Below are 14,536 nucleotides of genomic sequence, written 5' to 3'. Positions count from 1 at the left end.
TGAGATTTTATAGCTTTTGCTTACCATATATTAATAATATGAGTATGTTAAACGAACATAATATGTACTTTAAGCTGCAATAATTAAGAGCGGTAAGTTGGATTTCTTAAAGTGCCTATTGAAATGCATTTATAACCACAGAGCATTTTTAAAAGAACCCTTGCATGTTTTGGTTTTTTTGTCATGCTACACAATTCAGCTGAATTTATTAATTATATCATTGATTGTGAATTTGGGGGTTACATTTATTTGTACTGAAAAACCATTTTTAATGTAGTAAGTATGAACATTTGAATGAAACCAAATATAGCTGCCTTCCCAACCAAAGTAATTATTTTTTTTCTGAGTGTTTACTACTCTGCACAATCTTTAATACACAGAATGCAAACTATAACCTCCCCAGTAAAGGGAAATAGTTTCTATAATATACCTTTCAATGCAAAAACACAAACAGACCATAAGCCCAAATAGCCCAACAACAAAATAATACAAACATATGCTTTTACATTATAATATACCTTTGAATGCAAAAACACAAACCAAAAACCAAAATAACCTAACAACAAAATAATACGAACATATGCTTTCATGTTTAGAGAAAGGTAATTTTATGGAAACATGCTAATATATTTGTAATAGAATTTGTGTACTCACTATGTTCATTTTGACATCTTGATATTTAGAACACAAATATAGTTTAGAAATGATATCTCATTGCTAATTTTATAAACTTAGTCATTCAATACATTAAAACATTTATATTTTGTACAGCTTAGTATAATTTTCACTGAATCTGTCTAAAAACTAGTAACGTCTATATGCATGTTCCTCTTTCACAACCTAAAGTTTTTGCTAATTATCATTGATTTTGCACTAAGATGAAAATCTTATAATATAGTCACTATCTCATACATTGATGGTAATTATAGCAAAGAAAAAGGGACACAGCTGTATTTGCCACTGCTTAGGAGGTCTCAGAATATTATAGTGTAGCAAGCAGCTGAAATGAATTTTTAGCCTCTTTAGCTCACTTTTGGTTTTTAATTGACTACAGAAACCCATTGTAGTTCGTCAGTGATGCAATTCCAAATTTGGCGAATGGTCCTAAGTTTCAACATAAATTGCATTCTGCTGTCATTATAAACTGGGCAAAATAACTTCTGTCTCCTTTAAAGTTTTCCTCTTAATTTCCCTTGATTTAACATATATTGTTCTAAGAAATCTAAGGTAGGGATATTGTTTTAAAATGAGAGTAAAATCCTACTTATATATGACCACCTTGTTTTAAGCAATGTAAATTTGTCAAAATGTCAAAAAAAATTTTTTAATTCATATACTGATTATATACAGTACATTCAACATACTATACATGGGCACATATGACATTTTGTGATATGGGACAGTAAAAGAATCATGCTACTTTAAAGAAATGCTTTTCTAATTATCCATGTATTTAAAGGTTATTCAAATTAGGTTTTTTATGTTATAAAAGTATTTTCTTCATAAGGTTATTTTGAGGATAAAATAAATAGCATATGTAAATAATCTAGCATAGTACACAACAAATATTAAATGCTCAAACATATTAATTTCCTTCATCATACAATCCTCCCAGTTTATTTTATATATATATATATATTTACTTACACAATTCACATTTAAGGTCACCTTAAAATTATCCTTGTTGGAGGAAGTTAGGTTAAAAATAGCAGAAATAGATTCCCCTTTCAGAGTTGAAATTTCTGATCTACCAAAACTGACACCTGCTATATATTCACTGGGCCCCAAAAATGACAGATCCATAGAGGACTAAACAAAATAGAAGCTTTCTACTTATAAGTTTTACCCTTGTTACCTTCCATGGTATTTTAAAACTTTACACCTGAGAAAATGTGAGTTTGTTTTGCCTGCCTTCTATAAAAGGCCTTCTCTTTTGCCTCTGTGATACCACTACTGACTTGTCAATGAAGGGCTTTATAAACAGCCTTTTGGAACCTAACTTGTTCATAAATAGGGAAATGCACCTTTGATCAAGTGCTGAAATATAGTAGGGTAGGAATTTTTAGTCTCCATCAATCCTCGCTTAAAGGAATACTGCATAACTTGAAACCTTAGATGACCGAGTTAAAAAGTATGTCAGTTACAGAAGGACTTTTGTTTCCAGAACATCCTCTGCTGCCATCTCCTTGCCTACTGTTGTTGAGATGTCCAGCTAGCTTTATTTGCCCTCCTGACCATTGGGGATTAACTTTTCTGAATAAGGACCTAAATTGCTATCCCTATCTCCAGAGCAAATAATAATGATGATTACTGATTTTATAGCCATAAACTTTAGATGTATTAGTTCACTTAATCCTCAATATAATGGCATGTGTTTATTATTGTTGTTCTTATCATCATTGTCTTTTTATAGATAAAGACATTGAAATACCAAGTGATAAAGTGACTTAGGTCACATAGCTGTTAAGTGACACAGAGGGGATTTAAAATCAAGGACCTGGCTTTTTACTGCCAGTAAATTTGCAGTTCCTATCAAGGACATTCCTCTCTACATAGAATGTCATCTTATTTTCCTGGTCATTTGGGAACAGGTGAGGCAGAAACATTGATCACCTGCCTCTTCTATGTTCTTGGGACAGACAGACCGGGTTTTTAAATCTGACAGACCTGAGATAAAATTCCAGCTCTGCCACCTACTAGTTCTGTAACTATGTTTCTCTGTAAACTATTTAATAAATATGATTTACCACCCACCATGAGCCAGAAAACTATGCTAGATGCTAAAGATATAGTCAACAATAGACTCATATTTCTTCCCTCAAGAACCTTATAGTAACTTAAAAATTTGTAAGTCTTTTTTATCTGTAAGAATGCTTATTTTTTCCTTGCAGGGTTATTTTAAGAAACTGATGGAATAATATACATATTACTTATAACATAGTGCTTGGTATTTGGTAAATCTTCCTTCCATTTTTTCCCCATCCCTTACTTACTTTGAAATAGAGATAAATCTCTAAGCACTAGGTAAGGAAAATGCATAATTATTCTTATTCTCACCCTGGGAATTAAAAGAAATATTTTTCTATTTGAACCTCAGTGTTTAAGTTTTGCCAGACATTTCTAATTAACTAAACAAAATTATTATCAATATTATTAATATCTAAACAAAATTATTGCCATTAAGTAGGAATGCTTAAGCCACTCTTTTAATTGGTCATATGTAATTGTCAGTGATGTATTTTTGCATGATCTCCACATGGATAAAATTAGAAACTAAGCTAAGGAATTAATCCTGATAATGTTTATGTTAGTTGAATAATCTTCTTCATATTGCCCTAGAAAGTCTGGTCAATGTTTTATATAGGAAAACAAAATTAACCAGTACATCAGCATTGCATATCTATCTATACACAATTTTTAAATTAGGAAATGTCCCTGGTTCTGTGTTTATCTGTTCATATTCTGTGTCTCTGTGTACCTCTGTATTTCTCTTTTTCTGTTTTCCATGACTGTGTCCCCTTCCTATGGGGCCATAAAACCCTTATCTATAATGCAATGAGACCTGGCAGAAGTAAAGAGGAACAGCTGAAGCAGATGGCTAGTTCTTTGCTGTATACCATTGTAGTGTTGCAGGAAGATAAAGGATTCTTTTTTGTCATTCTGTTGATACGGTTGGGAGCAAGGGAAAAGAAGGAAACTGGAGAACAATGACCCAGGGATAATGTAGATACCTGGGTCTCATTCTGATTGGCAGTAAAGGAATATCAAGATGAAATGTGGGATCTTGGGCTGGGAGATCTGTCTCTGGGAGGTAACATCACACAAACCCCAAGGGATTGGGAGTTCAGAAATAATCGTGGTGCTCAGATACTTTAACTACATGTAAGCTTAATTAAACTTCACTTATAAACTGACTCACAGCTGAAAAGGCAGAAAACAGGATCACTGGTACTTACTATGAGTGATAGGGAGCAATATTTTTATAGCAGCTTCACAGAATAAAATAAGATTTAAAAAATTCTCCCCAAACCACTTTATTACTGCTTTTTATTAATGCAAGTCTTTTGTTAAAGTTGTATTTGCATCTGTATTTCTATATTCATGGACTTTCCAGGTAATCTAATTTTTATTATGTTCAAGAAATTACTTAAAAACAGTAGGGACAAAACAATGATCAGATGCATATATATTTAGTACTTACATGCTGTTCTTTAATTTTCATTTTATCAATTTATTTTTAAAGTCATAATACTAATATGTCAATATATCCATATATTTTTAACTTAAAATAAGATATGAAGCTTTTGGGGCTTAAAGTACAAAATTACTTTTTACTACAGAAAATTTTACTATATAATTCTTTCTATGAAGACATGTTTTATTAGTTGTGAAAGAGTCGAGTTGACTTCTAAGCTCTGCTTAACTTTGTTATTTTTAGGAATTAATCATCCTTGAAATGTTTATATTTTCCAGCCTAGGTAATTTGTAATATCTGCAGTAATATAACTATTTTTATGGTCAAATACGTTATACAGAAAAATCTATGTCATGGTAATGATATATGAGGTTACTACTAACACATCCAACACCATTTGCATTAGCCAGTTGTTACTGAGTTTTAAAACATGTATTTTGTAAGTTAACTGCACAATCTCTAGTATCACAATGTAAACTACAAATATGCATGGCTAATAGCTTTACTTTGTATGTAAGAATTTAGTTAAAAATCTTCCCAAATACCTAGTATGCAAGTTAGCAATTGGAAAAAATTTTCTTTTGCCTTGGTACTTGCAAAAGATGTTATATATGAATATTGTTGTAGTGATGAGTAACATGTACAAATTGGAAGCTAAATGGCATTTTTTTTATATTCAAATTTTTTATATGTTGCTATTTGAGGGGTTTGGAGTACATCATTTTTTTTAATATTTCTGGCTTGGCCTGGGTTGGACCGTGACTGCAGTAGGGTCATTGTTGTACATTTAATGTTGAATGAATTTTAAAATATTTGAATATATAATATAAAGTTATTGTTATCTTCTTCTTTGGATTACTATTTGATTCTTTAAAAATTTGTTTAATTATAATTGGGTTATATGTCTTTTTATTGTCTAATTAGTGTTCTTTAACCAATATCTTTTTTGGAAATATCTTTTTTGGAAAAAAACAAGATATTGTGAGAAGACATTTCATTTCATGAGTTCTTTAGACTGTATTTTCCAAGAGGGTTTTTTATTTTTAATTTATTTTTATTTTTAAAATTTTAATTATAAATTTAAAAATAATTTATAAAAATTAAAAATTGTTTTTAGTATATAATATTTGTGCATATTTATGGGTTACATGTGATTTTTTGATACTTGTATATAATGTGTAATGATCAAATTAGGGTATTTAGGATATCCATCACCTTGAATATTTACTATTTCTTTGTGTTGAGAACACTTCAGACTTTCTAAGAGAGGTTAATTGCTTGGATTTACCCACTTAAATTTCACTTATTTTATTCTGAATCATACACTAGTTGTCTACCCTCATCACCCTACCTCTCCTTTTACTTACATATTAGATTTCTACAAGTAGTTCATTAATTCAGGTTTTTATTCTGACAAAAACTAATAATTGCTAATGATTGAACCTTTGTTCTGCTAGGAGGACTATATACAGGGGAACTATATACAGAAGAGCAATGTAATTCATTGGATTCTTCTATTAGTTTCCAATTACTTCTCCCTAAGAAAATAATGAAGATAATTAAACAATGGTGTCCAAGAACACTTTCTATTTTTGGTCCAGTCTGAATTCTGTTTTGTTTTTTTTTTTCTCCAGATTTTGGAAATTCTCTTATTTATATTTTTTGTATGTTTGCTCAAACTATAAATATCGAGTATTTATTTTCTTTCCACACTATTTTTCTCTAATATAGTCTGCAATTCTTTTTTGTTAATCCCAAGAAAATTTTGCAATTCTATAACTCTGTTTCTCTATCTAATTCACATATTATATGTTAGTATCCTCAGGACTCACATAGCCTCTTTAAATGAACAAACAAAAAGATGGAAATCAGCAGAGAACTTTGTTTTTAATGTTTTCTATGGCAAGGATCCTGGCAAACTTGTGTTATTAATTGCAGCCCATTGGGGTTATCTGGTATAAAACTACTACTATTTGAAAAGAAAGGATTAAGAGAGAGCTAAATAATGATAAAGAATGATTTATAAATGTTGATACAGAGAAGCTTCTGGAGTTTTAAGAAACTATGGAGCATGATGTCAACAAATTCAGAAAGTACTGCTAGCATAAAGCCCAGAAACTGAAGTTTATAATGTCAATTAATCTAAGCTGCTTTAGAATCCTAAATTGCATGGTACTATTGAATGAAGTATACAGATCTCTAGTCTTAGAATCTCATTCCTGTTCCACTGCTTCCAAGATATATGACCTTAGCCAAGTTAAATCACAGTTTCCTTATTTGTGAAAGGGGCAATTACAGCTACTTTGTTATAGTATGGGGATTAAATAAAATAATGTATAGAAAGGCCTCACACATTTAATCCTTGGATAATGGGGCCATTAAAACATACTTTTAGGAATTAGAGCTAAAAAACAAATGACCTGGATAGTAAGCAAAATTTCAGATACAAGACTATCTTGGGGTCACTTACTTTCCATAGTGTTTTTCAAAGAACGCATTGTATATCCTTAATCCTCAAATGTGACAGTTTCTCTAATTATGAGCCTACACATTTGTACACACATTCCATCATTATATTTAGGACTCGACCACTGGACTGTAACTAAGTCTTTAATGAGTTACTAATGAACATCTTAAGCTTAGATCAGCATTCAAAGAAAAATGTTAAAGGGTGTTGAAAAGCTATTCAAAGTGCAAGTCTGTCACTTTTAATTAGACTATAAGCCCAATAAAATTTCCTGTCATCACTATTCTTTCCCAGTTTGAAGAAATTGAATAGTGAATGACAGATACACCCTCACTTAGATATCATTAGTTTTATGTGAAGTTAAAAGGGGCGCATTCAATGAGCTAAATTAGAGAACTCATTGTTTTTGATTAACTGCAAAGATAAAAATAACATGCAAAAAATAAAGTATCATTTTATAGTGTTTCATTCTTTTTCTTGGACTCAGATAACTTTAAAACAGATTGATTTTGTTGTTGCGTTAGAGAATGACAGATGACATGAGGCAAAAAGATCCAGATACGATTTCTACCATGTAGGTGAAAAAACCAAAAAACAAAAAAACCTCTGTATTTATAAAAAGAACAGTTTGCTTTCACACATTACTGATTCTTTCCAAGCTGTTGGAGATACCACAAAAGTAGTAATCATAAACACCGCCTGAATTAGATCAGAACAATTTTTTTTTTATTGTAGCTCTCCATACAAATCAACAATGGTAGTGAAGAGCCTTTTTCTCCCCCCCCGCCCTTTTGATAGCGAAGTTGATGAAACCAGGCAAACCTTGAGGGCACATGGTTTAATAATGAAGACAAATAATGCATAAAATTTAAAGCAACAGGATGGTATGCTGCTGTCCCTATGGGGAACACTGCACAATTGCTTAAAAGGGGGCCTTTTGGGTTATTTACAATAGCTGCATAGTTAGAATAGCTGTGATAGCCCAGATGTATTATAGGTTATAGGCTGTTGTTGGCTGACTTATGTTGTGCCTCTGCAGAGAGAGAAAAACAACCATCGTGTCAATTTTTAAAAGTAGGTGTCCAGTAATATATATACCACCAACATAATATAATCAATCATTTTGACATTTGAGCCTGTTAACATATCTATTATGTTTTTAACCAGCATTTAGGCATTCATTTTATGTGTGAGTGTTAAGGAGGGAGATCAGATAATATAAAATTACCTTACTACCACAAAAAAAAAATAGAAAAACAGTTCTCATTCTTCTCAGCTGTCTTTAGAGATGTCAGTTACAATCATCTAAGTTATGAATAACTTACTTAAAACTCACTAACAATACAGACCTCTGTCAAAATATGCATCAAGTTTGCTCATTTTGCCCACGCAGTAAGTATAATTGGCAGCATAACAAAGGAAGAGTGCCCTATTAGTATACTTGTAAAGACTTTTAAAGAAAAGATTTACCTAACAGGATTCTGAAAGCACAGCATCCATACCATTAAAAAAAATTAATAATCTTGAAGAGGGTATTAGAGGAAAGGAAATGCAGTATTTTCCAAATAATAAATTCCACAGTGTTTTTGTTAAAATCTATTTGCATTATGTTTGCAAAGAGGAAGGTATTTTTTAGTAACAAAAGAAAATCTTACGATTAGTTATCGCTGCTCTGATGAGTAAGATGTGCAGTATGTATTTTTTTAATTTGAATAAAAAAATCAGCCTTTTATTCAGAAGCTAAGTTTCTAATAAATTTATATGATTAACAGAAATCTTACTCTCTGCTTACTCATTTTCAAAAGTGTTTGAGGTATTTACATTATGGTATTACAAAAAAAAAATGTAGGCAACTATTACCATGAATGTCACAATGTTTCCCTCTATTTATGGGATATATAAAATGCTAGATACGAAAGGTAACTTAAAAAGTAATCTTTAAAAGTTGGTTCTTTTATTCTTTAGCACTGTGAATTAAGTTTCACTTTAGATTTATTCACAATTAAGTGTCTGACTCTTCTATTCTCAGCATGTCACACAGCTTTTATAACTTGGTTGCTTAGTCTTCTGGCAAAAGTTTGTTTTATTTTGTAACAAGCGATGTCAGTGAAGAAAAAGAATGAGGAACCTCGTCTGAAGAGTAAATCGCTTACCCACATAGGGTATGCCAACATTTCATGAAACAATTTAGTCTGGAGAAGCAATCTGTTGCGTTAAATTGAATAATTTTTAGGAATTCCATGAACATTGCTTTATCATACACAGGATAATTGATCACTACTGAGCTATTTTCTTAGAAGACAGAGAACTGAAACAGATTTTTCTATGTGAGAACTTTCATGTTGTAGTTTCTAATGGGTGGCATCCTTAGTCACGTGCTTAAATTGGAACTTTTATGACTGTTGTTAGAGAATACTACCCAGCCTATAAAGAAATTATGCAGCTATCACATACACCTTAGGGAGAAATCAGAAAAAACATAATCTTTTATATGGCCAAAACGAAGGTGCTGGAGAAAAGATAGATCTTTTCATGTATTCATAAGACAGAAGCATTGGAAATTGTGCCTTTATTTACAGGAAGGGATATCACAGCAGTAATCTATCCTTTGCCCCCCCCATCTCACCCCTCCGTTTTGTATATATGTTGCAATGAAATTAGATTAGACATTTCAGTATCAATCAACCATTTGCTGTTAGAACTATTTCCATATAATTTCTAGCATTACATAGTACTTTCCAGTCAGCTGAACAGTTTTGCTCACAATAGCTCAGTGAGTGCTCATAACAATGCAGTGAGTCATAGGTAGTAGAATTGGTAATTTTAAGATGAAAAAATAGACTCATAGCTATCGATCTAATGATGCAAAAACACATTTAATCGTTAAGGGAGAAACTCAAACCAAAATCTTTTAACCGTCTTGTGGAGGCTTCTTCCATAGGCATTTCTATAACTTACTGAGCATTTGCATTATTTTGTAGATCAATGAATATAATAAAATAAGTAAAATTTTTAAAAATCTTCATTTAGGGAGACGGCAGTATTGTGTTGCTTAAACCTTGAAAATCAAAAGGAACATTAAATTTTGAGTATATTTTAATAGAGAACGGAAGGGAATTATTGTGAAATTTGATGATGATTTTATAGACATAGTGAACAGTCTTGTCAATTTATGGGAAGAGTAATACTAGAAAGCAGTGAGATTTGGAAAGCCTGAGCAGGAGGGGAAAGGATTTCCTACTAGGAATGACAGTTTGAACAACATATTAGGCAGGTTTGTATATGATAATAAGTATTTTGTATGCAAGAAATACTACCACGATTAAAGCCAAAGTTGAATTTGTAGGTTAGCATCATGGCTATATGAGTGTACATTTATACTCTGTAAGGCTCATAATTAGCTAATTAATTAAAAGACATGGCAAAATATTACTTAAAAATACAAACTAAAGTACTTATGAGAAACATTACTAGTTTATGAAAATTAAATCACTTGTAACTCTGATAAATATGCCCCGGTGGTGTTGTGTTGTTAGCATTTCTCTCATCTTAGAAGTGTCTTAGTTCCTCAGCCCATTGTTTTGTTTGGATTTCAAGATCACTGTTAGGATCCAAAATTACTTCTGAGGCATCTTAAATTGCATATAGGAGAGTTTGAAATTGTGGTCTCAAATGGAGATGGGAAGGGGAGTAACAAGATGTGCCTACAAATCACAGTTAATACCACAACATGTGGAGGTGTGTTTCATAATTAATTTAAAAGAATCCTTGCTCTTTAAAGATCTGGAGAAGAAAAGAGACATTTAAGATGTGAAGGCTACCTTCAAATATCTGAAGAGAAGTACCTTCAAGGAGTAACTTGATTTTTTTTTTGGTAGCCCATGCATAAAATTTAGACAAGTGGGTGGAGAATGCCAGTGTATAGATATTTCCTTCCCTGACATGAGGAAACTTGCTTCAAATGTAATTGTGCCCCAAGGACAGAGGGAGTTTCTAAGCAAAGCCTCTTCATAGGAAGCTGTAGGAATTACTGTCTATCACTTGTATTGGAGGCATCTGCCGGGTGAGGGTAGTATTTGAGGCAGGCCGGAGAGGAGATCAGCTACTTCTCCCCATGGAGCCAAGTCCCTAAGATAGGGGTCGCCACAGAGGATAAGGAAATTGATAGGCAACAGAAAGAAATAAAAGAATACACAGAGACTAAGGTATGGTTTATAGTTTTATATATATAAAAAGATCAGATACAGCACAGCGGGGAGTACCTAGGAGACTGGCATATCTCCATAAATGCCAGCAATATGGTTAGATTCATACAGGTTTTTATAATCACAGATGTCAATTACCAGTTGTCAGGGTAACATTTGCATATCAGGGAATGCAGTGCTAGGGGATACAGGTAGTGGGTTAGGGTCAAAAGTCCTCTCAATGAGCTTCTAATCTATCTAGGTGAACAAACAGGTAGAAGGTCTTTCAGGGGCTGGCTTCTAAGTTCTAAGAAGTAGTTGTCAATTAACAAAGGTAAAACAAAAGAGGAATAGTGACTTAATATTTCTTTGATTAGTTATGGTGGACTTAGAGGTAGACAGACAGGAGAGAGCAGGAAGCCCATCTTTAATAAAACAGGTTGTTTATAACCACCGGGGCACATCTCTGGGCAAAGTGCACTCATTGTCTCCGGCTCCCATCCTGTGGGCCATATTTGCCTTGTCTTGTGTTTCAAGACACAGGGAAGCTCACAGATTTTGAGATACTGGGAAGCCTTCCTGGAAAACATCCCTACTGGAGATCTGAGAGCTCTCCCATGATAGCAGCCTCTGATGAGCGAACCACTGAGTTCATACATTCCTTCAGGGCAAAACCCTGCAAACTCCTGTTTCTGTCTTTAATATAGTAATATAGGGGTATATAATGAAATAATAGTCTTATGAGCCACATTTCATTAATTCCTCAATCATATTTCTCCAACAGGCATCTTTCCAGACTTAAGATTCCACGCTTCCAATGAAATGCCAGACTCAGAGCTGTGATATTTATCTTGAAAACGTATTTGTATTATAGTTTCAGGAAGACAAATTTGATTCATGTTTATAATTCAAATATTTCCCTAGATGTCATACAATACCATAAATGGAACACATACAAGATTTTTTAAAACAAAAGTTAAAATTTGGGCTCAGTTTAAGTAGCCCTTATCCACATGAACAGTGTAAAAGCCTCTCCTATTTTGCCGGCACTGATTTGTGACTCTGGATTCCTTTTATAAAGATGGTGAATTTAAATGAGAGTATGAATTATAGACACATAAGATACTTTTGTTTCATAGGACACATCATCAGAGTCTAATTTCCTCTAACATGAGGGTCAGAGTCTACCTGATCTTCTGGTGTTTTATATTCTTTAGTCTTACTCCGTGAAATTTTTTTATTCCTCAATAGAAACTTACTTCTTCTAGGGCCCCAAGAACTTGCTTTCTGGTTCTAGTTGGAGCATGTTTTTATTTTTTATTTATGCTTGATTCCATTGTATATGCATTTTTAAATTGTTATTTTCTGACTACTGTAGAAATTGACTACTAGAAATTGACTACTAGTAGAAATTGATCTACTACTGTAGATCAGTCATTTCCTGGAAATGACTGATCTCTAGTTAGAAGAGATCGCTGTTTCCAGGTCTTTCCCTATACTAATTATCCTAAACAGATGCCTGATTACCCTCAAACTAAATTCTTTACTCTGGTTTACAAAGATCATGATCTGGCTGTTGCTGAAACTCTCTGACCTCATTCCAGACTTTCTTTTCCTTGACCATTATATGCGGCCGTAGTGCTTTCTTGAACAGACCAAGGTGGTTCTAGCCTAGAGGCCTTTGCAGTAGCCTGGGATACTCTTCACTCCTGATTTTTGTTTGGCTAGCAACTTTAAATCTCACTGAAGTCTCAGTTTATATGTTACCCCCATAGCTAACTCTTCCATAAGAACTCAACTAAAGTAGGCTTTACATGTTACCTTATTTAAATATTCTATAGATTACTCATATCTGTGTATATTTTTTTCTCTATTATCTATCTTTTCATATATTCTCTATTTCCCTTTACTAGCTATGTGATTCTTAAAGTAGGTATGTGCTCTATTTTATTCATCAAATTCCCTAGTACCTAGAAGATGACCTGACCCATAGTTGGAACTCAGTATTTGTTGAATGAATGAACAGGTAAGCACATAATCTATCACTCCACATGTGCTTATGTGTTAGCTTGGCTGAGGATAAAAATCTTTCCATTCTATTATAACTGCAACTTGTTGGATAACATATCTTGATAACCTTTTGCTAATTTTATTTCATAAAGTAGTCATAAAGTTATTAGAGAAAACATGCTTATAAGAATTCATGTAAAAAGATACATTAAAATTAGTCACATTGTCATTTTAGGCAGTGGGAAGAGGGATATTTCAGAAGTCAAAAGATCTGAAATGATACCACAAGCGTGAAACATCAAAGAATGCAATTTTTTAAAAGATTTTGACTTTGACAAGTTTTTTGGTCTTGAAACTTACTTCCTTCTTTGACACCTTCTTTTCCACACAGGCTATCAAAATGGCATTCAGATTACCTTTGGTCTAGATATTTTAGTAATTACACATTATTTATTTATGTTTTGAGGAGAAGGAAAGAGAAGTTTGTTACTTGGTGAAGGAGGAAGGATAGAGACTCCCGTCTGTATGCCAGTGTCCTAGTAAGCAGAAATGCAGAGCTTGTAAAGGGTACATTCTCAGCTTCAGGCAATTGCTGTTCAACCGAAGGTGATAATTCTAATCTTCCCATCTTTGCTGAAGACCATTCCACGACCTCCACCCAGGACCGACCTCCCCTAGACTGAGCTATCTCCCCATAGCACAAAGAAAAAAAGACTTGCCCTGCTCCTCCCAACCACTGGCTTGAGACAGGAATGCAGGTTTTGGTTCTCAAAAAGTGGAGGATGTTTTAAAGACACAGAAAGTATTTTTGCCATATTTTTAGGCCATTCCCTCTCTCACATACTCCTCACTGTCAATATTTCCCTTCCATATCTATGGGAGGAAGGGTGATGTCGTCATTGGGCTATTTCCTGCTGAAATAGGGGTGATGTTTTAGATGCTAAGTTTATACTTATGTATGTCATTGCAAAGCTTTGGCAGTATATTTATAACAACAGATTACCAGGCGAGAAAAGTCATAGGCAATAACTAAAACAGTAAGAATTGGCAAGGCAAAATGGACTGTCACCTTGTACACAATGTCTGATACGGGGATGGGCTAGAAAGAAACACGGCAGCTCTGAGTGCAGAGCTATTAGTTGCACTCTGTAGGTGATCTGAGATACTGGCTTCTGTAAATTTAGAAATCATATACAGCACTGAACATGGTTTAGGATGACAAACTCAGCAGCAAGATAGATCAACCGAAGAAGGGACAGCCAGGGGAAATCCTGACTAGGGAGTTGTCTTTCTATCCTATAGAACAAAATAATCAAAGAAAGGTTAGCAAAAATATCAAAATTTTCCATGTTTTTGCTTTCCCTTAAATATTTTAGATTGTCCAAAGGCTGGCCCTTCTAGTGGGGGCTTGGGTCTTGTTCCATGGGACACATTTACTTTGGTGTGATGAACCCAAGGTTTTTATTTCTGACAATTTCAATGTGTTGTGAGCTGTTAGAGGCACTTCATAGGGTCTCTTTCACTTCTGTTTCCAACTTGGGTGGTGACGTGAAAGATGTAAACTCATACTTAGTGGTTAATATCTGAACCACTCATTTAACATATCGCTTTACTCTATTTTCTTTACTCAGGGTTCTATTACCATACTTACCTTGGGGTGCTAGGAAGGGTCTCTCATAA

At 33.4% G+C, this 14,536-nt stretch overlaps 1 protein-coding gene across 15 annotated transcripts in view; it reads left to right on the top strand.

Annotated features, from left to right (window-relative positions):
* The window catches only part of ADGRL3 (adhesion G protein-coupled receptor L3), a 780,724-nt gene that overhangs the window by 270,988 nt on the left and 495,200 nt on the right, over positions 1 to 14,536 (top strand). The gene's annotated exons all lie outside the window — the stretch shown is intronic.

The sequence above is a fragment of the Microcebus murinus genome, chromosome 26 (genome assembly GCF_040939455.1).
Source record: "Microcebus murinus isolate Inina chromosome 26, M.murinus_Inina_mat1.0, whole genome shotgun sequence".
Taxonomy (NCBI): domain Eukaryota; kingdom Metazoa; phylum Chordata; class Mammalia; order Primates; family Cheirogaleidae; genus Microcebus; species Microcebus murinus.
This window is presented reverse-complemented; position numbering and strand designations above follow the sequence as displayed.